At 38.7% G+C, this 25,065-nt stretch overlaps 1 long non-coding RNA gene across 1 annotated transcript; it reads right to left on the bottom strand.

Annotated features, from left to right (window-relative positions):
• Nucleotides 1-1,238: 1,238 nt before the first annotated feature.
• On the bottom strand, nucleotides 1,239-1,546 carry LOC118480495. Its single transcript, XR_004862991.1, has 2 exons — nucleotides 1,468-1,546; nucleotides 1,239-1,397 (listed from the first exon to the last, which is right to left on the bottom strand). It is a non-coding gene; the product is annotated as an uncharacterized LOC118480495 (long non-coding RNA).
• Nucleotides 1,547-25,065: the final 23,519 nt, after the last annotated feature.

The raw sequence follows: 25,065 nt of genomic DNA, 5'->3' as shown, positions 1-25,065 counted from the left end.
TAAAGCCTTCCTTTCTTTGTCGCTAAAGTGTATCCCTGAGTCTCTATTTCTTTTCTGTCGATGCATGAATACATTCTCTAAAACAGAGACTTGCAATTCATGATTGTTTTCTTCAGTTTCTTGTTCTCTAATTCTTGATTCATCTTCCTTCGAATGAACGTCTTCTTCGTCATCCGCACGTGTTGCGAATTTCATACTTGGTATTTCATCTTTTCCCCGTATGGTACTCTTGAATGGTCCCCCGTCTGCGTGAATACTACGACCCATACCATAGCCGTCTTCAACCCTTTCATGGCTGGAACTTGGGACACTTACTTGTCCGTATTTTAAATTCTGGGAATCCTTATCGATTCCGTTCGCTATTTCACGGTTCTTCTTGCATACGTAATTCATTGTTGGAACAATATCTTGTTCCAATCGCATCCTCCTTCGTCTTTCATTCATTTCATCGGAACAGTGTTTACATCCTTCTCCATATCCTCTGTTTTGTTCATCATCTGGTTGTGCCCGGAATCGTATAATAACGATCGATTTTCTTCGATTTCCCACCATGGCTCTGATACCACTATGTTGGCGGAAGCATTTGTTATCATCATCATGGTCGGATTCAAACGATTTGGCAGAGGAAGTAAGACTGTTGATCGGATTTACAGCCATGATCAACAATAATATGCAGTAACCATGAAATGAATGGAGGGAATAATGCAAGTATGAATGGACAAACAAAACAGAATTCTTTGAATGTCTTGGTGTCGGCAAAGGTTGCCGGCAAATGTTTATTTATACGCGAAGAGGTGTCGGTCGATATGGCGGTTATTCTTTGGCGGGAATAACTGCCCGTTTGAACCGGTATTCATCAACCGTCATACCTCTTCTCTTATTTGCTACATATATACATAACATAAGTTTAATTATCCTAATTACATAATAAATATACATAATTAAGTTTATAATTCTAACAAAAGGCTACCGGGGAAACCTAAAAGTTGAAGAAAGGTAAACTTAAATAACATTTTGATGCTTAACCGAACGTGATTCAATACGCCAAAGTAAATTCTACAAAATTGTAACTTTCACTTTGCACAGAAAAGACAACGCAAACGAATTGAAATCCCCTATAATTAAAAGATAAATGCATAACAACACAAACAAATTGATTGAAAACTTAAAACTTCAATAGGTTTAAAGAAAAGTGGGAAATACCATAGACAACCCCACTTCAATTCTCGATAATCCACTGATTGAATTCCGATAATTGATTCATGTCTGATTTAGTGTCTTCTCAACGTGTTAAACTCCCATTCACACCCACTTGTTTCCGCGATGAACAATCAAATGGCAAGTATCTTTAGAAACCCATCAAACGCAACCCGCCATTATCGCCATCTCTACCTAGCCTTATCATCGCTTTAATCGCATCATCTAGACCAGCAGAGCCAATATAACTCATAAAATCTCCAAACCTACCTTTCCGTCGCCATCCATCGCCTTAAACACCTCCTCCAGCGTCGCCGGTATTGCCCACAATCGGACCTGAACCCATGTTGCCAGAAAGAAACTGGTAAATAATGTATACACATCAACCAATGAACAATACATAATCCTGATTATCATCTACATGATTAAATAAAAACACATATATGATATTAACAAACCCTATGCAAATCATTCGTCTACATACCTCACAATTGTATCAAGTCATGGATCATCAGTATGCAATACATCATTGATTTATTTCTTCTACACAATCACTTTTATTCGTTCTGTAAGTCTCTGTTCTTTGTTTCAACGATGGTAGCGAGAACATACCAGAATCGAACGAAAGGAGGAAAATGAAGGCGAGAATTGGCCAGAGGAAAATAGAAAAAACGTCTAAAAAACTGGCGGTTACGGTTACGGGCGGATATATGGCGGTTGTGAGATGACCGGAAAAAAATTATACTTGTTCATTTGAACGGTATGTCGGTTTTTTGGAATGCTTTTTACCCGGTGCGTCGGTCTGGTTTCACTTGTATGTATTTAATTGAAATGTAAATTTGTGTATTTAATTTGATGGGGAAACGATAATGAAAAAGCGGTCAATTTGATGGGGAAACGGTGGCGGTGAAGATTGTTAATGATGGTTACGAAACTGGGAGATTACATACTGAAACAAATCATTCCCTAAATATAATCTTAAAACATCTGCAGAGGAAATCTGATACTCTAATCTGATCTACATGTGCATAAAATCATGATTCCAATAAGTATAATGCATTTATTAACCAACAAAATTACATATTCAAACAAATTATTCCACAAACTTTGCAACAGAGGAAACCTAGAACCCTAACTTAATTTACTTATTGATCAACTCATGATTCCAGTGACTCAAATTCATCATTAACTACCGAGATCACATCTTCAAACAACCTATTCTATAAAAAAATGCAACAACGAAATTGAAACCCTAATTTAATCTAGGTGTTCATAAAGTCACGATTCCAGTGACTTAAACTCATCATTAATTACACATCTCCAAACAAATTATTACACAAAAACTACAACAAACGAAAATAAAACCCTAATTTGACAATGATATTAAGATTTTGCAGAACATTAGGGTTCAAGCGAAGAAAAAGAACAGAATACCGGAAAAAAAATATCGTGAAACTGTAGGTCCAGGTTTCGGGACCGAAACCGTGATTTTCATGATAATGTTCAAAGATGGAAGAGATAAGAGAGGATAAACATAACAAACTTTGTATTAATCCGGTAGTAAACATTACAAGTCGGCCCGGTTACATGACAACCGAACTAATACCAAAGAAGTATACATCCGGGGAGAAACCAAGTGGTGATTTCTCCCGGTGAGGTCTCAGACCTCCATTCTCTCTCTAGCACACACTTGTGCTCTCACTCTTATGTTGCAAATGACAAAGTGTTGGTATTTATACCAAAACAAACACTGCAGGTCGAAGGATCAGACTGACTGGTCGAAACATCATCCTTCGATCAGACAGTCTTCGAAAGATACTCACATACCTCGAATGATATCCTTCGATATCCTTCGAGGTCCATCCTTCGATGGGTATCTTTCGAGCTCATCGAAGGATATTCATAATCCTTCGATGCCTTATCCTTCGACACCAATAACAACACAGCAACTTTGTCTAGCAACACACACACACAGTCAAACCAACAACCCTCTCGTTTGACCACTTCAAACGAGCGGGTCTATACACGTTCGCTTGACCGTTTCACTAACTATTACAAATTCAGCATAAAATAAAACTAATCTATTCGACAAGCATCGGACACAAAATCTGCATCAACAAATTCCCCCTTGTCCGTTGCTGTCGAATGCTGAAAATGCAACTGCAATCGATCTTCAGCCAAGTATTCATCTTCTCTGTGTAGACAAATTCCCCCTTGACCGATGATCCAGGTAAGTAGCATCCTGATGCTCATTGTATAAGATTTCCCCCTCAAAGTACGCGTATCCGTGTTGAGTGTTGTGCAATTTCCTCAAAAGGATCAATTGACCGATCTTCCGCTGATCTTCCAAAACTCCAACCGGCATATGATAAAGGTTCCATTCTTAAACAACTGCATCAAGTCTTGATCTTCAAGTGTCTGTGCAAAACATTCCACGCTGAACCGTTTGAATCACCAGAAGATCATAAACTCTACCACCTGAGATTGCGTTTAGAATTTTGCCGAAGAAATTCAACAAATGAAAAAAATTTTTATCCCCCCATTTCTTTGGCAAAATCTCTAAACCTTAACAGATTCTTTCCACTTCAAAGAAACTGTCGTCAAATATTCACCAATTCCCTCCACCAAGCGGAACTGTTGTGTTTGGCCCATAATAGTCACGTTACCATGTTTGTCATTGCATCGGTAACCGTGACTACCCCACATTTTCAAACATCAAGTCTTCATCATCTCTTGTGTTCATCATGCTGCATCACCCCGCGTGTTCCCAAAGCCCGTACGAATTTTGATGTTGAAACTTTGAAGCCCGGTATGAATAATCCTTGCGAACACCCGACCCGACTCCAAGTGAATTAAATGATTAACCCCAATACACTGTCTGAGTTCATAAAATTCCACAACATCTGGATCCTTCGAAACATCTGCATCAAACGAAAGATAAACACCAAGACAGCTTCGAAAGATGATCTTTCGAAGTCTTTCGAGCACATGTCACATATCTTTCGAGCATCTTTCGAGCACATGTCACAGATCTTTCGAACACCTTTCGAAGTTGGACATGGCTGATCCTTCGTACACCTCAGACTTGATCCTTCGAAGTCTTTTTGATCCTTCGAAGAAACCTTTTGATCCTTCGAAGAACTGATGATCTTTCGAGCACTCCTGTTCATCTTTCGAATCTCCTTGATCGAAGGATGATCTTTCGAGGTCGAAAGTTATCCTTCGATGGTCCTGACACAAGGACAGAAAGTACGACAGGTGTCAGAAAAGTTGATGTGGTAGGTGACCAACTTTCGCAAATTTCGAAGCATGAAAATTTGAAATTTGAATTTTGTTTGATCCTTCGAAATCTGGTCAATCTTTCGATGGACAACCAACATCTTTCGAGACTTGAAGCTGTCAAGAACATCATGAACACGGAGGACTGTGAGATCTGCAGATTTGACGAAAATGCTTGTACACGTTGTTTTGATGAAGAAAACTTGAGTATTTTAGAGAAAAACATAAAACCCAACACCCGGTTTAGCACAGATCCGGATATCCGGGTCCAGATCTGGGTTTTTCTCATTTTCACCTTTTTTTTACATCTTGAACAAAAACCCACAAAAATCACAGATCTAGAGCACATGTGACTTAGTAAACGGTTAGTTTTACTAAATCGGGCACCATGGCTCTGATACCAATTGTAGGTCCAGGTTTCGGGACCGAAACCGTGATTTTCATGATAATGTTCAAAGATGGAAGAGATAAGAGAGGATAAACATAACAAACTTTGTATTAATCCGGTAGTAAACATTACAAGTCGGCCCGGTTACATGACAACCGAACTAATACCAAAGAAGTATACATCCGGGGAGAAACCAAGTGGTGATTTCTCCCGGTGAGGTCTCAGACCTCCATTCTCTCTCTAGCACACACTTGTGCTCTCACTCTTATGTTGCAAATGACAAAGTGTTGGTATTTATACCAAAACAAACACTGCAGGTCGAAGGATCAGACTGACTGGTCGAAACATCATCCTTCGATCAGACAGTCTTCGAAAGATACTCACATACCTCGAATGATATCCTTCGATATCCTTCGAGGTCCATCCTTCGATGGGTATCTTTCGAGCTCATCGAAGGATATTCATAATCCTTCGATGCCTTATCCTTCGACACCAATAACAACACAGCAACTTTGTCTAGCAACACACACACACAGTCAAACCAACAACCCTCTCGTTTGACCACTTCAAACGAGCGGGTCTATACACGTTCGCTTGACCGTTTCACTAACTATTACAAATTCAGCATAAAATAAAACTAATCTATTCGACAAGCATCGGACACAAAATCTGCATCAACAGAAACGTAACGTGATGATAAACGGAGATCTTGCCGGTGTACTTGAGGCGGCCGTCGGGAGGGCGGGGAGGATCTTGCCGCCATGACTGTAAATAAACTTCATGCGGTCTGGTGCCGGATTCGGATCTGGAACTAACGGAATTCGATTCATCATCGGTGCGAACATACGACGATGAGACGATCGGTAATAAAAGCGAGAGAGAATCGGCCAGAGTAGATATATGAAAACTTCTGAATGTGGCGTATACTTGAATGGGTGTAGTATATGTGAAAACTGAAATAGAAATACAAAAACTTTTGAATGTCGGATGTATATGATGGTGGGGAAAACAGAAAGGGGGTGTCGTTCATGTTTATATTTACACAACGATTGAGTGGCGGTAGGAATCTTGGTTGGTAAATGTATAAGGGTATAATTTGTATGGTTTTGTATCACATATCATTCCAGTAATGGCTAGAGTCTTATATTTCATTCTTCTAACAACCTTTCAACCATTTCCGATCGTAGCACAACAAACAAATGGAAACGGTTCTATACCAGTGGGTGCATCCCTCATAGCAACATACAATGTCCCACCGTGGCTCTCACTTTCTGGTGATTTTGCCTTTGGGTTCAAACAAATTCAGCAAAAAGATAGCTTTCTATTATCCATATGGTACCAATGGCGAAGCTTAAAAAAAAGTTCAGGGGGTCGGAAGGTAACGGACTCAAAAAAATTTTCTATCGCGTAGTTTCGAGGTGTATGTTCGGGTCGGACGTCGGTGATTCAGGTCGGGTCGGGTCGGGTCGGGTCAAACATTAATATCAAATAAAAAACGTTCTCAAACATTAAAAAAGAAGTTATCATTTTATTATTCCCCGTAACATAATCTAATAACAAAACAAGTTAATAAATCACCCTAAATTTCAAACTCTAATTTCTATCTAAATCAAATCACAATAAGATTAAACAAATAAAATTAGACATAGTTACAGAAAGATTCAACAAGTGTAGGGCAAAAACTCGGACCAATTTCACCACTAATTTCAACCTAAATCACATAAATTGCAGCCCTAAACTAAACTTAAAGATAAAAAACACATATCTTTAACCTTATGAAGATTGAAGAAGTCGAAAAGAGGACAAGACCACAACAACGAGCAGCGTTTTGGCTTCTGTTCTCGAACAAGAAGTTGAAGTCGAACAGTTCTTGAACCTACGCTTCCCCCCCCCCCATTCTGCAGTTCTAGCTTGCGGCTTCTGTTCTTCTTCTGGTCGATGTCCCAAAGTAAACGAATTTGGGTTTTTTTGGATAGGGTGGGCTTTTAAGTTGAGCTATATAATGATTTGATTTGGGTTATATAATATACATTCTAGTATTCTACCAAATATAATGATTTGGGCTATAATATTTGGGCTAATTAAATATTCTATTTGGGCTATATAAATAAAAAAGTTTAAAACCGGGAGGTCGAAAACATATATACCTACAAAATCCTATACGAAACGTACATATATAACACTACTGACCGAAAAGTTCGGGGGGTCGGGCGCTCCTCCCCGCCCCTTAAATCCTGCGCCCTTGTATGGTACGACAAGATACCTGAGAATACCATAGTCTTGTATCCAAAAGATGGTCCTATGGTGCCTAGAGGATCAAAAGTTTAGCTAACAAATGGGCGTGGGCTCGTACTGAGTAATCCTCAAGATAAAGAGATATGGACTTCTGGGTTCAATAATAACTCTGAGCTTACATATGTTTTTCTGAACGATACTGGTAATTTTGTAATTGTTGATAGCATTTCTCGCAAGACCTGGGAGAGCTTTCGCTTTCCAACAGATACCATACTGCCTACTCAGGTTATGGAAAGAGCTGAAGAGATCAATTCAAAGATAAGCGAAACAAACTTCTCTACCGGAAGATTCCAGTTGCGTTTGCTTAAAGATGGGAATATTATTCTTAGAAAGCGCGATATACCATCTGGTATTTTATATAATGTGTACTATAGAAGTGGTACTCGTGATGACTCAAATATGACGAATTCTGGTTTATAGTTGACCTTTGACGAGACCGGATACATGTATATATTGAGAAGAAGTGGTCAAATATTTGAACTTAATAAAAAGATGCACTTCCTTCTAAACTTTATTATCAAAGAGCAACTCTAGTGTAACACCTCGAGAATTTGCGTCCTATAATGTATTGACACGTGTCATAAGCTTGAACGTGTTAAAGAATACTATAGAGGGACTAAAGTTGACAAACATTGAAAGTACGTGAATTCAAGGGTTCAAAATGTCAACAAGGGATAAATATACTTTACAGTAACCCTACATGATGCTCGTACCTTCAAACGAATGAATCATGGATCATACGGAACGAAATGTGGAAGAAAGTGAGAGATTACAAGCTACAGGGGTTAAATGTGTCAACATGTTTAAGTTGTACCTCTGAGTGACCCTTTAACAAACCCGAGGCTTTGTAAGGGTAAAATATGCTCACTAGAATGCACGATATAAATTTCATCAAGTTCCGTTATAAAATGAGAAAGTTATGATCAAATTCATACATGAGGGGTTAAAAGCGTCAACATTGAAAGTTATGACTTTTCGGGTAGTAATAAACTAACCGATGACTAATAAGTTGGGTAAAAGTCACGAGGCCCTTATACGTAAATAAGAAAGGCCCAAAGTGCAAAGTTACCCCTTCGAAACGCCAAGAGCCAGCTGCAATAATGTAAAAAGATTTGAAAAATCTTACAACAGGCCTCAGGCGGGCCGCGTAAGAGTTATTCCAAGCTTATGCGGGCCGCGTGGACAGTGAAAGATATGGGTTCTGACAGGAAGATTCAGGCGGGCCGCGTAATGGTTAAAGGACCTTTGACACGGGCCGCGTCAGCCTCCCAGATACAGAAAAAGGCAACAGCAGCACTGTTTGGTATTTTAACCGACTTAAACCATTATTGCAACAACATGGGCGCCCCCTAAACGACCCCTAGGCCTCAGAGACACTTGTTGATGATCTGGTTACACTTGTAGACTTGTGTGTCATGATCTAATGCATCCATGAACACTATAAAAGGCCATTGTATGCAACCATTGTAACCACGCCTTCATTCAACACTTCTGATCATTTATGGAACTCAAGTGTCCTCTCTAAGCATCCCTGGTCGTGCATAGGACTTCAGTAAGTGTGCTTAACCATTCTTACTTAAGTTTTTGCTTAGTTATAGCTTAGAAGTCAAACCGTCGTAATTAACGGTTGACTTAACGATTAATCACTAATGGTCCAGTGATTAGTCGAATCAAAGATAGTTATATGTTGGTAATTATGTGGGCATTAAACCCTTAAAAGGGCACCCTCTGATTCCCACTCTAACTAGTCCAAATGTCGGGTCAAAGTTGCTTAGAAAAAGTCAACAGAATGCTAATTTTCGAATTAACGCATAATTAACAATGTAGATGGCATGTAACCTATTTTATCACTCATATAACTTGATAATAAGTATTATAAATGGTCTAGGCTTGTTTGATCCGACCATTTACTGTTTTGACCCGGTTCGGAACTGAAAGTCGCAAAACTTTGACTTTTGCTTTGACTTCAGTTATGACCCGATTTGGTATGATTTAGATATGCCTTAGGACTCTCTTAGGACCAGGTTACATGATGGTATAACCCTCTGTGGCTGGTTCGTTGTTTGTCCGAGTCGTTTGCACATTTTCCGTTATATGCTTAAAGTTGACCATAATGCCCTTGTGACCTTAAAACGAGAATTTTGGACATGTGAAAGGACAATAACCTTAGTTACTGATTTCTAAACATGTCCCTAAAATTTCATGTCAATCCGATGTCTAGAATAGGAGTTATGCTAAATAGCGCAATTAAGGAAACTTTAGTAATTAAACGGCGCACTTAGCATAAAGCCTATCTAAACCCAAATTTCGACACCAAACCTTTTACACACTGATGTAAAATAATATTTTGGGATTTTTAAAGATTTTTAATTATTTTTAACCTGCTCATAACCTGTGGTTATGGCATTGATTCGGTAAATACCGAATATACCCTTTTCGGACCTAAAATGAGTTCTACATGGTATTTTGACCCGAATCCAATTGCTACTGATTCCATATGATAAATAAAGTATTTTGAACTTTATAACCTGGTCAGAAAACTCAGATTTCCTGCATAACCCGGAAATCTCTTTTATAATCTTTAAAATGACCAAAATACCCCTACGGGGCGTATATTGGGATTAAACTCGTTATGGGCATAATGGAAGGTATCCTACTGATACCACAACCTCTTTAGAGCATATTAACTTAGGAAACCTGTGTAGGACTCTTATGGTTACCCGTTACGCCATTTACACGTTCGGTTCGGTTTATGTAACTAGTTTACATAAATTAGCCGAAACGGGTTAAACCTTGTCGTTTTTACCTCAAAATCCAGAATGTGATTGGATTACCCATATTAAACAAGTCTTCAAACTTGTCGGGTCTAAATCACATTTTTATTCCGGTCTTCGCTTAATCGTGCGTTCGAACCGTATCTTTCGTTAAAACTAACCGGTCTAAGTTTAAACTTAATCAAAGACCCGTTAGGATTCTAATAGGTTATTATGAACCTTCGTTCCAGAATAGGAGACCCAGTAAAAGCTACTTGCATTAGCTGTTTGTGAATTATACTTGCAAAGGTAAATACTTTTAACTTATTTCCCTATACGGGCTTCGGGTACGGTATATAGAATACCGCTTGGTCGGGCATTTGACCTTAATCGATTAGTGGTTAAGTATTGTCAAGATGACCTGTTAAAAATTTGATTTGTTTGCTTAAAGTCTTTGGGGGGTTAATGACCATGTCACGGATATCCCTGGCATCATATTACGAGATGGCCACGACCTATGCACGGGGTGTAGGCGTACACCTGACAGCTGCATATGAAAAATGGTATCCTACTTAAGGATTAACCTTGTGGGAATTATACATGTGGTGTGTCTATTAGTCTTTAACCCGGTCTACGGAACGGGCTACTGAACGGAAAGAAATATGTCATTCGTTTACAAGTATTATATTAAAATAATTATCCCAAGTTATAAAAGTTTGTGCCACATGCATTCAAATCAATTTTATTAAACCTTTTACTAAAGTATCGGTTGAATGTATTTACCAGTGTAAACTGACGTATTTTCCCAAAAAGGTTAACTGCATGTACTAGACGAACTAGGCTGGCTTTCTCCTAGCGTCCACAATAAGTCTCGCAAGCTTGGACGTCAAGCTGTTGAACAATGTTCCTATTTATATATTTGATCCCCTGTGGATTATTTTCAACTATTTGTGATACATGATATTACAATAACATTTAGTTGAAATATATCTATCTTTTGCTTCCGCTGTGCATTTATATATTGTGTTGTTTGATTGTATTATTGCCAACTACGTCACGGTAATCCCCCACCGGGCCCACCGGTGAAACGTGTGGAAATCGGGGTGTGACAGGTTGGTATCAGAGCCAACGTTGAGTGAATTAAACACTATCCTTATGTGTTTAATCTCAATGACACAATTGCACATACTCGAGTCTAGACAAGAACATAGGACGAATTCGAATTGTTGATCCAGTTTGTCCTTTATTGTTTATTGTGATTTAAAATTATTTAAGCAGGAAATATGCCACCAGCAATCAGAAGAGGAGGAAGAGGCAAAGGGCCAATCACTACCCACAATGATCACGAGGCCGGACCTTCACACATGCGAGCTTCTTCCAGCACAAGGAGTGCCGAACCTCAGAGGAACAGGAGGAACCTCTTTGAGCCCGCTAGATGGTCTACCTCACACAGTTCAACACCTTCTTACCGTCACTCTTTTGGACCGAATTCGGAAAACGAGCCCGATGACCCTCAACCTTCATTCATACCTCTCCAGCGTTCCATTTCGCACCGTTCTTTTGGCGACCCTACTCCTGTCTTTCAGGGTCGGTTCAACCCGGCAAACTTTATCCAAGAACCAGTAGGTTTTAACCCTCTAGGACCAGAGGACCATTTCTCCGAAGACAATGCGATGGATATGGACGAGGACACGGATCCCGTCGAGCCTGCAAGAGGTACCCCCAACCATCCTATCGAGATCTCTGATGGATCATCCTTCCATGGAACACCCTATCAGGGTCCAGACAGTTATCAAGCAAGGTTCAACCAGTGTTAGTGGTACTTTACACCCTCTCACCATTTATCGCCTCATGAGCAGCAACAGCAGCAGCAGTAGGATCCCTCCGAGGATTCGCGTTTCGTGGCAGTCACGCCACCGCCTCCACCGCCACCAGTTCATCAAGCACCTCCAGATCCACCAAGGCGTAGGAGAACACCCTGCAGACCCACAAATGGGTGGACCTTCTAATCACCCTGCAGACCCACACGAGGAGGGGATTTTCATTTTAGCACCCCTCGCCACTCAAGTGGAAGTCATTTTCCGCCACTGCCTGAAGACCCACAAATGGGTGGACCTTCTAATCACCCTGCAGAGGTGAATTCTACACAAGTTGCACCACCTCCGCCACCATTTGGTTATGATAACCCGATACCTACATACGCCGGTTCCACAGCGTATGAACCGTTTGAGCAGCCAGCTCACACTCACTACAACTACATTGGTGTCGACCCTTACATAGAAGCGGCGGCAAACTACCACGCCCTTCATCCTGAGGTACCTTATGAAACACCTTGGGGAATGGGATACTCAACTCATGGGTATCCAATACCTGCTAGACCTCCGGCTCAGCACCTATCGCAGCAGCCACGTTTTTCCCCACCGGAGCAGGAAGAGATCCTCCACCGTTTAAACAGGGTGGAACGAGACTTTGAGCAAGAGCGTAAGAACAATCGTGGATTCCTCAAGGGCCAAGCAAACCTGTTAGAAGGGAAGAAGAAGCGAGATCATTAGTCTCTATATGTACTATTGTATTTCCTATTTTAATCAAGTCCCTGTGTGGACATTTATTTGTCTTTCAGTCCCTGTGTGGACTTGCCTTTTCAGTCCCTGCGAGGACATCTATCCTAGTATTTGGTCCCTGCGTGGACTTGTTTTCTGTATAACCTCTGCGTAGGTATTTCGTCTTTTAAAAGTCCCGTTTAGGGCAGTGTAACGACTCTCACTAAAAACAATAATTAGAGTGATAATTAGTCAATAAGAAAACCCTAATTAAGACACCCAAGTAATTCTGCACAAACCCTGAAAGTTTCAGAACAATCAAAATCAGGATCAGGGCCCCTAAAACTCAAGGGGGGTAAACCCTAGTTGACGATTATCTACTTAAAACGTTGTTTAAATTCTATTGGCCAAAACTGTTGACTCATCAGGGCTAGTTCCGTGGGGGGCAAGCCAAAGAATTTTAGGTATCCCTTACGGACCGTAAGGTCTCAGGCTTACGGTCCGTAAGCAGGAGCAAATTCGTGTATAAATAGCAGGCTTCGGGACTTGCTTCTAGGCACAAAAACGACGCTCAAATTCTCAATTGACGTTGAGTTATACTTCTTCTACTACTCAAACACACACACACCTCGAAACGCTGCCGCAATCAGGGTAATAACTCGATCGCTATTACGATTCAACGTCCGATCGATTGTAACTATCCAACGATTATCCGGGTGCTGCTCAAATTGAGCTTGTACTTTGATTATTCGTCGTGATTTCGACTTGAATATTTGAGTGCTGTTCGAATTCGGACTATGCTTTGTTATTCGTTGTGAATCCGATTGAATTATTAAAGTATCGCACTTGTTAATCGATGTGAGGGTTTAATCTCGTGAATTGTCGTAACTGCTGTATTAGTTACAACCCCGTTTGTGTAAATTGTTATTAGGTTAATCAGTAGGCTAGACTCTGCCCAAATTGAATCAGCAATATATCAAGGCTTACCTATAGACTAAACTTTGCCCGTAGAAATCTGCAATGTGAGTTCATTTCTCTTTTCTCACCGTTTGTGAGTCCATACTCTTTAATCACATTTTTATCACCTTTTTGTGATACAATTATATTACAAATGCTTTCTAAAAATCCTAAATGGTTACCAGTTATACTTACAGTGATTAAATTATTATATTAACTGCTGGTATGGGAAGTTTTATACATTATTTGATCTTCTTTACGATTAGCCAGAAAGTTAGCTAATAATAGCATGACCACAATTATAACTAATATTATCTTAACATTAAATTTAATGTATGTTTAAGAATAAATCTAAATGGTAGATACCATAATAAAGTCAAGTCTAATGTATTATATTTGTAGTCAGGTTACTATATCATGATATTACAATTAGTGAATTGACATATTGGATAAGTTATAATAGTTGACATAAAATGTCATTATTCTGGATTACATGATTTTGTGCCATAAATAATATATTTGACAAAGTAATGTCATAGGACATCATCATGTCCAGCGTCACTAGTTGAAAGAATGATCAACAGTGATATGACCAGAGACACTAGTTGAGAGAATGATCAACAGTGTTATAATTAGAATCACTAGTTGAAAGAATGATCAACAGTGATATAACCAGAGTCACTAGTTGAAAGAATGATCAACAGTGATATGACCCCGTCACAGGAATCGCCTAATGACAGATAAATTGAATAATAGTAAAGTATAGTTATTTGATAAATTCACTATTGGACGAAAGTAAGCCAATGAGTGATATTATTGCTGTTATATTGGAACTGCCATCATGTGACAAAATACTGATTGAGTGGGGTAAATACAAATAAATATAAAAACCTTAATACTGTAAGGTATAACAATATATTTTATAAAAATGGAATGATCTCACTCAGTATTTTCCACTGACAAAACCTTTTTCAAACATGTTTCAGGTAATTACCATAGATTGGAATAAAGGCTAGATACGGCACTGAAAGGCATCGAGAAGTGGTTTATTTTAATCAAATTAAGAAATATTGTTTTATAAAATAAAATTTATCTTTATTAAAGCTACCATTGTAAAACAGGGGTTTATCCCATTTAATGCAAATCCGGTGTTTTATAAACTCTGGTATTTTTCCTAACTCACGGTCCTGATGAAAATTCCGCTGCAATGTTTTTCAAAAATAATCACCGGTACCACTGGACTGCTCACGGCACCGATTCCGGCCAGTTGGGGTCGGGGGTCGTGACAGAAGGTGGTATCAGAGCTAAGCCACTACTTTGTGCCTATAAGTGTTGTGATAATAATATTTAAACTAAAATAACAGAGTTAGGAGATTGCTATTAACTGGTAGCACATCTGATGAATAAGAAAAGATGCCTTAGTATAAGTTAAGCCACTTGTTTAAGTTATTTAGGTGTTCTTTAATACCTAAACAATAAAGTTAGGAAACTAATACAAATTAACTTATGTGTTGTACATGAATATATATATGTCAATATGCACATATAATATCCTGGAGGTATTATTTTGTTTTAATTATTCTGTGATATTAATAAGTGAAAATATTTGCAATCCAGATGTCGAATGAAGTATCACATAATCCAGAAGCTCATGCTAATAATGAAAATCCTTTGGATAAAAATGCTATAGAAAATCTAATAGCTCAAGGAATAACTAATGCTTTACCTTTAATAATTAAGGCTGTTAAAAATCCCGTAGAACCCACCAAAGTTACGAGTAGCAAGCATACCCGTGACGATAGTTTTAACCATAGTGACAATAGTGGTAATAATGATATTACCAAAACCCCATTCCCCAAGAGAAAGAAGGCCATGACTCTCGGGTGTACCTACAAAGAATTTCTAGCATGTAAACCAACCGAGTTCGCGGGCAGTGAAAGTGCCACGGCTGCTCTACGATGGTTGGAAAAGACAGAAGCTGTTCTTACAATCAGCAAGTGTGCCGAAGAAGATAAGGTGATGTATGCATCTAATCTCTTTAAGGAAGAAGCCTTAGAATGGTGGAATACAATTCTTCAGGCAAAAGGAAGGGCCATGGCTTATGCCATAAACTGGGAAAAATTCAAGGAAATGGTAGAAAGAAAATTTTGTCCTCCTTATGAAAAGGAAAGAATAACTAACAAGTTCTTAAATCATAAAATGATAGATGTGAATTTTCGTGAACATACGACAACATTCTTCGAATATGCAAGAATGGTACCAACTCTGGCTTCGCCAGAACCCGTACTAATTTCTCGTTATATTTGGGGATTAGTTAGCGAAATCCGAGATATAGTCAAGGCCGTTAGACCACAGACTATTGAGGAAGCAGTTGAACTAGCTAACATGCTGACAGATGGACTAATTCGCACAAGAGAAGAAAATAAAAAGAAAGAGTTAGCCCAGAAAATTTTCCAAGAATTCAAGAAGAAAGAAATTGAACCGTCATTGGAGCAACCTATCTGCAAAAACTGTAACAAAACGCATTCAGGACGATGTCATTTTAGGAAAACACCCTACTGTGACTTCTGCAAGATGACTGGGCATATAGAGGAAGAGTGTAGAAGGAAAACTAACGTCTGTTACAATTGCGGGGAAACAGGACACATCAAACCATATTGCCCGAAACTAACCAAAGCATCTGACAACAAGGCTAGAACAACAGACGGAGCTAAGAAGAACGCGCGAGCATACGTACTTACTACACAAGAAGCAGAGATGATTCCAGACGTAGTCACTGATATATAATATCTAAGTTAAGTTATTATTTGACCCTAGTACAAATAAAAGTTCATAAATAAATACATTCCGTCAAATATTTCATCCATTTCAGATCCATAACAAACTTGTTTGGTTTTCACTTCCACTGAATCATTTATTTGGTTACGATCACCTCGTGGTGACGTTTTCACAAATTTGAAGCTTGTGCTAATCTCGTTGCACCTCTTACATACGGGTTTAATTATTATTTATATTAAATCCGCTTTGATAGTTTATCTTATCAAAAGCAATCTTAACACAATCGTGTGCTAAGATAATGATACACAAATTCATTTCATATTTCAGTGTATCTCTTAATGATTTTTATATCAGCCATTGAGCGTTTCGTAATCTTTATTGCTTTATCATTTTTGATCGAAAACCATTATTCAGTTATTTCCGTTTCAATTCAAAAATCCTACTAGAGTTATTTGAAACATTCGGATTTACTTCATTTGATGGTGAAACTCGTTTCATTCACCGCTACTATTACAATTATTACGACAACTTGTGGTGGCGTTTTCTTTACCTTGAAGCTTGAGCTATTTCCAAATACACTCCTAATGTACGAATTTTAATTTTTGGTTCATATTCTTAATCAGTCTTAATACAACTATGTGTTAAGATAACAGTACACAAATTCGTATCATACTCCGGTGTACTTCTTAAACGTTTCTTTCATCATTTATCGAAAATTCTATAATATTTCATTTGGTCTTTTTAAATTGAACCTCCTATTTTGAATATCCAAGTTTTCTTCATTTAAACTTTCAGTTGATTATACGGTGAAATTGTTCGGGCACCGTAATTATTGGATTATTCTAATCATTACGACACCTTGCGGAGTCGTTATAAACTTGTAGCTTATCATAAAGCATACGAATCATTCAAAACCCACGTATATCTTTCGTTTGACTCATCATTTGAAAGCAGTCTTGATGCAATTATGTATTAAGACAATGATACACTAAACTCTGTTGTATTTCGGTGTATCCTTGCAAATTCAATAATGTCAACCCACTGATTTTTCTCTTATGATTCGATAATTGATAATCATTTTCGTGCTATTATTTCATTTTGAGCTTATTGATTCTGAGTCTTCCTCAGTTGCCAATCAAAGTAAGTTTTCTTTTGACCATGAATTTTATTCTAAAAGAATCATTCACAAATTGAAAACAGATATCTATTTGATCATATATCTGTTGGCTTGAACCTAGTCCCATTTGAAACTATATCATTTCATCTCATCCGGTTGTCATCGATTTCTTGAACTATTTTAGTTGAACTTTTGAATCCTACTTATACAACTCGTATTCACAAAATTTGATTCTGTGTCATTTACCTTAAGAATCTAGTTTTATTGACTAAATTATGACATAAATCTAAAAGAAATATCCTAGCCAAATCTCGAGGACGAGATTTTTATTAAGCTGGGGAGAATGTAACGACTCTCACTAAAAACAATAATTAGAGTGATAATTAGTCAATAAGAAAACCCTAATTAAGACACCCAAGTAATTCTGCACAAACCCTGAAAGTTTCAGAACAATCAAAATCAGGATCAAGGCCCCTAAAACTCAAGGGGGTAAACCCTAGTTGACGATTATCTACTTAAAACGTTGTTTAAATTCTATTGGCCAAAACTGTTGACTCATCAGGGCTAGTCCCGTGGGGGGCAAGCCAAAGAATTTTAGGTGTCCCTTACGGACCGTAAGGGCTCAGGCTTACGGTCCATAAGCAGGAGCAAATTCGTGTACAAATAGCAGGCTTCGGGACTTGCTTCTGGGCACAAAAACGACGCTCAAATTCTCAATTGACGTCGAGTTATACTTCTTCTACTACTCAAACACACACACACCTCGAAACGCTGCCGCAATCAGGGTAATAACTCGATCGCTATTACGATTCAACGTCCGATCGATTGTAACTATCCAACGATTATCCGGGTGCTGCTCAAATTGAGCTTGTACTTTGATTATTCGTCGTGATTTCGACTTGAATATTTGAGTGTTGTTCGAATTCGGACTATGCTCCGTTATTCGTTGTGAATCCGATTGAATTATTAAAGTATCGCACTTGTTAATCGATGTGAGGGTTTAATCTCGTGAATTGTCGTAACTGTTGTATTAGTTACAACCCCGTTTGTGTAAATTGTTATTAGGTTAATCAGTAGGCTAGACTCTGCCCAAATTGAATCAGCAATATATCAAGGCTTACCTATAGACTAAACTTTGCCCGTAGAAATCTGCAATGTGAGTTCATTTCTCTTTTCTCACCGTTTGTGAGTCCATACTCTTTAATCACATTTTTATCACCTTTTTGTGATACAATTATATTATAAATGCTTTCTAAAAATCCTAAATGGTTACCAGTTATACTTACAGTGATTAAATTATTATATTAACTGCTGGTATGGGAAGTTTTATACATTATTTGATCTTCTTTACGATTAGCCAGAAAGTTAGCTAATAATAGCATGACCACAATTATAACTGTAGGTCCCCTTGAGTCTTATGGATCGTCACAGAATCGTCTTTCTAATCAAGAGTGCGGAATCCTCTTGATCAGAATCAGCAGAAAACGTGTAGGAAACAGAATTCACTTTCAACTGGGTTTCTATTGATTATCAAACTTGCGTATTACAACCAACCAAACCCTAATTCGTCTAAGACTATGTCTCTCACGAAATTGCTCTCTCACACAACTGTTTTTTCTGATTAACCTAAACCCTAATGTTTAACCTTGTTTATATAACACAAGGTTCACAACTGGGCTAGGTCAAACATCATGGGCTGCGAATTGGACAGGCCCAATTCGCCCCCATCACCCAATTCCTTGGGTTTAGTTAGCCCAAACATAGCAACTAACTATTACAAAGCTAAACCCGCTTACTGTTTATCGTTTAACTAATTACAAGATATCCAAAGACCAAATCTAAGCTGTTGTCACAAACATGCACCAACAAACTCCCCCTTGACAATAGCTTCATAAAACTTTGTCTTGAGTCAAAACTTTGTCTTCGGTCTTCTTGCAATCTTCATGTAGTCTCGCACTGTCTTTGGTCTTTGGATAGCTTCAGCTTCAACAGCTTCTGTCAGCAACAGACTCCCCCTAAGCTGATGCATCCAATCACCAAATCTTCAACACGTTAGCGTTTGAGTAAACTCCAGTTCAGCATTTGCAAAGCAATCTTCAACTCTTCAACATTGTCTGCAATATAGAAAGGAGGTTCTACCATGCATCCAAGCAAACTCTCATCTTCACACTTCACAGCAACTTCTCAGCAACAAACTGCTTCAATCTGTATACTATAAAACAAACATCTCGAGAAACCATAAGAATTTTTCAACAAAGTTAAATAAATTATTATTTTTCAAGAGATTAGTTAAACTGTATAACAGATTAAGCATTTTCAACTTATCACCAACACGCAAAACTTTTGTCCAACACTGAAGAACCTGCCTGATTTTAAAATTTTGAACTCACTTTCTAACACCGTCTCCCCCTATCAGTAACAATTCCTCCAAGAATAACAGTTTTCCGTACGTTAAGAATTTTAAACAGAAAAAGACACTATTTTTGGATTTTTATATTTTTCTGAAAGCAAGTAAATAACAAAAACAATAAACACTCTATTTTTGTGAGAATCACTGGTAAGAAGATCATATCAGCACAAGCAAACTGTTTCACACAATCATATAATTCTTTATTTAATTTTTCGTAAAAAGCAATTCAAGACGATTACCAGTATGTTTGTCCACTTAAACAAAATGCATGAACATTTCAAGTACCATTACCATATGATACGTTAAGGTAATTTTATTTTCTGAAATACGAGCGTGTCCCACTTCAGGATATACCCCCACGATCAAGGTATGCACAAAGATTCATCGTAGTAGGTGAGTATACTGAATTCATCCTTTAAGATATCCTGTCTGTGTCTAGTTCTGCATTTAACCTGTTTTATCATGTTTTGATTTCGTAACCATGAACACCCAAATAAATATAAATCAAATCCTGGAAATATAAACAACACACTCTATCATGCAAGTATCTTCCCTACCACATATTTCACAAGTCCAATCCAGAGTTCTGAAATCTTAACTGGGAATAGGTTGAGAAGAGAACAGAATAGATCTTTAGTAGAGATGGTATAATATACAAATCAAATGAGATTTTCTCAGTTTGATATAGGTTTCTTGGGTTTCTTTTGGGCACTAGAGGGCCTCTTTCGGGTGGATTAGATCTATAGCGCGACAACGTACAGCTAGGTCAGCATGTATCTGGATGCAGCAGAAGCTGTCGTTGCCTAGCACCTCCAGGTCAGCATATATCTGGATGCAGCAGAGGAGGTACACGACTTTTTTCAGAGAAGATTTCAGAATCAGATCAAAATTGTGTGTATCGGGAAATATACAGACATTCAAATAGAAATGAGCTAATTCCAAGTGACTATCTTTCCTGGGGTCATGTACAATTTTAGTTCTAACAGACATACAGCCAAGATATCCCTAGATAAAACAACAGTATAAAGACCCAAAACTTCAGATTTTGGCAATCTATCAACGCAAGAATTAAGGTCATTAAACCATACACCACTAATGTGTTCCCCACTCATATTCAGTTCATTTAAGTTTATATCACATTGGTAAGTTGATTATTTCATGCTTTTGCCTACTGGTACATCGTATGATGAAGCTGCTATCACACTTAAGCAATTTAATTTCAAGTTCAGTGTGACAGTCTAACTTGCTGATGTACTATCATTTCTTCTTTTCACACAGTGATAACCCATTTTTGATTTTCTATTTTTTTTATGTTTTTGATTTTTCAATTTTTTTTTTTTTTTGTTTTTTGATTTTTTAAGAAAAGCAGTAAACTATTTACAAAAATTCTTATGAAAAACCAGTTATTCAGGATTCCTCATCCCGTTGAGTTCGACTAAGTGTTCAAAGCGAGCCCTGTCAAATGCTTTAGTATAAAGATCTGCCAGGTTATCCTCTGTGTCGACTCGATGCAATTCAATTAGTCTCTTTTCAGCACAATCCCGTATAAAATGATGACGTATGTCAATATGTTTTGTGCGACTGTGGTTCACGGGATTATTAGTTATTGAAATAGTGGCATTATTGTCTATCATAATAGGAGTACGAGTGAAATCCAAACCGTAATCGCGCATCTGCTGTTGAATCCAGAGAACCTAAGAGCAGCAGCTTCCAGCAGCAATATATTCAGCTTCACACGTAGAGGTAGACACACAGGATTGCTTCTTGCATTGCCAAGACACGATCCTGCCTCCTAAGAACTGACAACCACCTGTTGTAGACTTCCTGTTCGATTTGCATCCTCCAAAGTCTGAGTCAGTGTAAGCAACAAACGTCAAATCACTATCAGCTGGATACCACAACCCAAGTTTAGGTTTCCCCTTCAAGTAACGAATAATTCGCTTTACTGCTTTCATGTGTGACTCTTTAGGATTCGCCTGATATCTGGCACACAAGCATACGGCAAACATGATGTCAGGTCTTGAAGCAGTCAAGTACATTAGAGAACCAATCATTGCCCTGTATTGAGTAGGATCAACGTCTTCAGTACTTTCATGATCTGGGCCAAGATTGTGATTTTCACATATGGGTGTGTTGGAAGTAGTGCAATCATTCATTTTGAACCGACTCAAAATGTCATACACATACTTTGTTTGATGAATAAACATCCCATCCGCCTTCTGTTCAACTTGTAATCCCAGAAAGTAGGACAGCTCACCCATAGCACTCATTTCGAACTTGCTCTTCATCACCTGCTCGAACTCTTTACACATGCTTTCATCAGATGACCCAAAGATGATGTCATCCACGTACACCTGTACCAGCAGAAAATCTTCCTTCTTCCTCTTGATGAACAGTGTACTGTCAATCTGACCTCTTTCAAAACCATTCTTTATCAGATGTGTAGACAGTGTCTCGTACCACGCCCTGGGAGCTTGATGTAACCCATACGAGCCTTATCAAGTTTGTACACTCGATCTGGATAATCTGGATCAACGAACCCATCTGGTTGTGAGACATACACCACTTCTTGGACTTTCCCGTAAAGAAACGCACTCTTCACGTCTAGTTGGTAAACTTTGAAGCCCTTGAATGAAGCAAAAGCCAGAAACAAACGAATTGCCTCCAACCTTGCCACTGGTGCAAACACCTCATTGTAATCAATCCCTTCTTGCTGATTGAAACCTTTGACCACCAATCGAGCCTTGTTTCGCGTGACTATACCTCTTTCATCCTTCTTGCACCTAAACACCCATTTAGTGCCAATCTCTCTTTCACCTTTAGGAAGATCAACCAACTCCCAAACCTTCAACTTAGCAAACTGGGCCAGTTCCTCTTGCATTGCTTCAACCCATGAATTGTCTTTAAGAGCCATATGAATGTTCTTCGGCTCCTCTTGGGAAATAAAGCAACTGTACAAGCACTCGTTCACAATCCCAGTCTTCTCAATTGAAACAAATAACCCTGTATTCGCTGCTATGCTTCTTCTTGTTTGAACACCTGCAGTAGGATCTCCCAGTATCATGTCAACTGGATGATCTCTATTTGCTCGTGTAGTAGCAACAGCATCGACTTCTAAATTGTCACCAAGGTTTGAGCCAACCTCCCCCTGAATATGCTGATCCGCAAACGGATTAATGAAATCCTCCCCCTGATTGGGTTCGGGTTCATCATCACTTGAATCAGTATCAGCAGCATCTTGAGAAGGTCCCGGAGCATCTGTTGTATCAACATTTGATCTAGGCATGAACTCGCCTTCATCATCACCAATCACTGTTTGAATCAGCTGAGACTCATCTGCATTGGAAAACTCAGGAATATTAAATGATTTAAAGACACTTTCATAATCATATAATATAGCTGGTCCACTCGTTGACTGTTGAGGTTTGTAAGAAGTGATTTCAACATTAAACACAACCTCAATTTTACCAGTTTTTAGATTAAAAACCCTTTTATTCGGTGCGCCAGGTACGTAACCTAGAAAGTAGCCCTCGTCAGCCACCTCACCGAATTTTTGTTTATCTTTATTTCGCACAATGGTGCAGCGTAATCCAAATGGTTCAAAGCCTTCTAAGTTTGGTTTCTTGTTAAACATTAATTCATGACAAGTTTTGTTAAAACGTTTAACAGTCAAAACTTTGTTTAGGACATAGCAAGCTGTATTCACAGCTTCTCCCCAGAAAAGAACTGGTAGCTTAGAATCTGAAAGCATTGTCCTAGCGGCTTCAATCAACGTCCTGTTTTTCCTCTCAGCAACTCCATTCTGTTGAGGCGTATAAGGTGCAGAATATTGATGTTCAATTCCCTTGCGAAGACAGTAGAGATCCAGAATACGATATTAGAACTCCGTGCCATTATCACTCCTTATCCTCTTGATCTTTGCATCATGGACGTTTTCCAATTTTGTAAAAAGATCTATCAACATCTCTGCTGTCTCATCTTTTGTACCTAAAAAGAAAACCCATGAATAACGTGAGTAATCATCAGTGACAACTAAACAATAGTACTTTCCACCTATGCTCCTCACGTTCACTGGACCGAATAGATCCATGTGAAGTAATTCGTAAGGGGCATCTATGGAATTTACTGTTTTTGATTTATGAGGTTTCTTGTGTTGTTTTCCCTTTTGACATGGAAGACATTTGTCTTCCACTTGAAACCTCCGCAATGGAACCCCTCTCACTAGCTCATTTTTAACAAGATAGTTCATTTTGCGATAGTGAATATGGGCCATGCGTCTGTGCCACAACATCGATTCAGCTTCAGATGCTTTTGATAGTAAACATGCCACCACTGCAGTTGGATCCTTAGCACCCATGTCCATGACATAAGTGTCATTTCTCCTTGGCGCTCGCATCACTATCCAATCGTCCGGTATCTTCAAACCTGGTTTCAGCACTAAAGCTTCATTCTTGGTAAAATGGACCGAGTGACCCTTGTCGCAGACTTGTGACACGCTCATAAGATTGTGTTTAAGCTGCTCAACATAGTTCACTTTGTCCAGTGTGATCTTCCCATTGGTCACCTTTCCTCGACCTGTAATTCTACCACCTTTTGCACCTGCAAAATTCACTTGTCCTCCATCATATTCTTCAAATTCAGTCAACAACCTCGCATCCCCCGTCATGTGCCTGGAGCAGCCACTATCAACATACCACAAGTTGATAATCCTCCTTAGCAGCTCCTGCACACACCAACCAAGAAATTAGTTAGATTGGGGGACCCAAGCCTTAATGGTCTTGGGTCGTCCAAATTCACCAACCACCGGAACGTCCATCCAATATCCATTACTCCTAACTGGAGTCTTGGATCTTAGACCTGTTGGAAATTGATTTTGACTTCCACTAGGTCTTTGGTCCTGAGGGTTCCTATGTGTGTTTGGACTATTTGACCTTTTAAAATTTGGATTTTGATTCCAAGAAGCATTATAGTTATAATTTCTAAAGCCATTGTTATAAAAATTTCGACTACCATTATTTTGGTATCGATTTTGATATTGACCTTGACTTCTGAAATTATTTGTATTTTGATTGTTCATTCTTGGTGAACTGCTTCTAGGTCTCTCAAATCTGCCTGGTGGAGATCTAGGCTGAAGTCTAGGTTGATTTCTTTGAAAACGAGGAACTTGTGGAGTTCCTTTTTCAGCCTTATCCTCACCAACAGCAACTGGCTCTGGTTGCTTAGGAGCAGATTTCTTTGGAGAGTTGGACTCTCTCTCCTGCTTATCACCATTCTTCTCTGGTGACTTCTCTCTCTTCCTCTCATTCACCTGTGCTTCATTCGTTTTGTTAGGACAGCAGCTAGCTACATGT

The sequence above is a fragment of the Helianthus annuus genome, chromosome 7 (assembly GCF_002127325.2).
Source record: "Helianthus annuus cultivar XRQ/B chromosome 7, HanXRQr2.0-SUNRISE, whole genome shotgun sequence".
Classification (NCBI taxonomy): Eukaryota; Viridiplantae; Streptophyta; class Magnoliopsida; order Asterales; family Asteraceae; genus Helianthus; species Helianthus annuus.
The sequence above is the reverse complement of the archived record's forward strand: the minus strand, read 5'-3'. Positions and strand labels throughout refer to the sequence as shown.